The following is a 2,368-nucleotide window of genomic DNA, read 5'->3' as shown; positions in this document are numbered from 1 at the left end:
GGTAGTAGAGGCCGTTGCCGCTGGATGAACAGGACCCCTATCAAGCTGGTTGGGGGTGGATGAATAGGACTGCTACCTCTTGAGCACTCCGTTGGTTTTCCCTTGAAGAGGAAAGGGTGATGCAACAAACTAGTGTAAGTATTTCCCTCAGTTTTTGAGAACCAAGGTATCAATCTAGTAGGAGGCCCACACAAGTCCCTCGCACCTACACAAACAAATAAATCCTAGCAACCAACGCGGTAAGTGTCGGATTTCGGGTTCCGGCAGACCCTTAAGGTTCGAACACTGGGGTGCATACGGAGATTACGCCTTCTACCTCCCCGTCTCGCAAAGATCTAAACTACTAAAAGAACTGCACAAGGGACATATGATTTATACTGGTTTGGGCCACCGTTGTGGTGTAATACCCTACTCCAGTGTGTGGTTGGTGGATTGCCTCCTGGGGCTGATGATGATGAACAATACAAGGAAGAACAGCCTCGCGAGGGTCTATTCTTGGCTGGGGCGATGAACTACTAGCAGGAGTTCAGCCACCTTTCTCTCTCTCTCTCTCACTCTCTCTGCTTTGCTCTCACTTGTCGACCGTTCGAACGAATCTCACTGAACCGAACTGAGCTGAACCCCCTGAAAACCCCCTTGCTATGCGGGTGGCTGGTCCTATTTATAGAGGCCCTGGTCCTCTTCCAAAATATCAAGCGGGAAGGGATCCAACAATGGCGGGCTAATTTGAAGGGGGACAGCAAGCATCAACTATCCTGACAAAAGCAGTCTTCGCCTACGCAAAGCTCTGGCGATGACGCCGTCTTGGGCTCCACGGTGACCTCCTTCTCGTAGTCCTCCTGGTCTTGGTCTCGTTGCGCCGAAACGGCAACCTTTGCCTGACGCCTCGGTACTCCGCGGCTGCGCTTGCCCCCTTTGCACCAAAGAGGAAAGAAGGACGCTGCGCGCGCTGGCACCCGCCTGGCGCCCTGAGTCGTCATGGCTTGCGTCACGGGCACCTCGCGAGGTACCTCGCCTTGATCTCTCCGCCTCCTCGCGAGCCAGCCTGACGAGGCCATGCCCGAGGAAGCTCCGTGTCGTACGCCTCGCGAGGCTTGGCCTCTCGCGAGGGTCTTGAGTCTGGTGTTGATGAAGATGGGCCATGCTGGGCCTCCTTTGAGCCACGCCGCAGGCAGGCAAGTCTGGGGACCCCCGTTCCCAGAATGCCGATAGTAGCCCTCGGGCCAAGGCGCGCCCGGACTTGGCCGTGCCGAGAGGCGAAAGGGCAAGGGCGAAGCGCCGCGGGCCCTAACAGCCTGCGGCCTTGGGCGCCGCGTGGCGGTTGATGGGACGTGGGCGGCACTGTTCCCCCCACGCCCCCTTATTCTGCGCCCTGCTAGGCGGACTTGTAGTTGCACATAGCTCCTCCCCTTCCTGTTGCTCGAGCGTCCCCTGTTCTTCCTTCCTTCGAACGCCTGCTCCCGCCTCCAATCCAATCTCGAATCTTCCCCCTCCTTCCCATCGCCATGACTCCGACGAGGAAGGAGAGAGGGGAGAAATCCATGCCTTCGTCTTGTGCACCGCCATCGGTGGCCCCCGCCGTCGGCCAGTCGACCGTACTCAATCAAGAGTGCCTGGGCAGGGACAGCTTGGCTCTGGCCACCGTCTTCAATGAGTGCGGGAGGACAACGGCCTGGCCCGCGTCCCACTTCTCCATCGACAGGATAGCAACCGAGGTCCCATGTTTTACCGACGGCTTGTGGGCGGGTCTGGTTCCCCCCTTCTCTGATTTCTTCAATGCCGTGCTCTCCCATTATCAGATCCATATGATGCATCTAAGTCCTGAGTCCATCACCCTCCTTTCGGTCTTCGCCTTCGTTTGCGAAGCCATGGTGGGCATCCCTCCTTCGGTTGCCTTGCTGCACCACTTCTTCTCGCTGCACCTTGTCGACCCTTCCCAATGCTGGGCGTGCGCGAGCTTTGCTGCCGAGCCTGAGACCGAGGCCTCTGGGATTGACTTCAAACTCCCCCTGCTCGCGGTTGGGTTCCACGAGCGGTGGTTGTACGTGGACGCAGGGGTGCCCAACCCCTGCTATCGGAGCCGACCTCGCCTGTTGTCCCTAATTCGGGTTGGGGCCAGGAGACGCTCAAGAGCCCCCAGCTCGTCTTTGTCTGGAGCCGCTTCACGCTCCTGAGGAAGCTTGGCGTGACAGCGCCTAAGGTGGTGAAGGAGTTTCTGTTATGCCGTGTTGCTCCCCTTCAACACCACTCTCGCCGGATGTGGGCCTTCCGTGGGTGCGAGGATAGCATGAGGCTCCAGGAAGAGGACCTAGCTCCCGCGATGCTAAAGTCGACACTCTTGACCTTGGCTGGGGACCCCAATCCCGGC

The sequence above is a fragment of the Triticum dicoccoides genome, chromosome 5A (assembly GCF_002162155.2).
Source record: "Triticum dicoccoides isolate Atlit2015 ecotype Zavitan chromosome 5A, WEW_v2.0, whole genome shotgun sequence".
NCBI classification, from domain to species: Eukaryota; Viridiplantae; Streptophyta; class Magnoliopsida; order Poales; family Poaceae; genus Triticum; species Triticum dicoccoides.
This window is presented reverse-complemented; position numbering follows the sequence as displayed.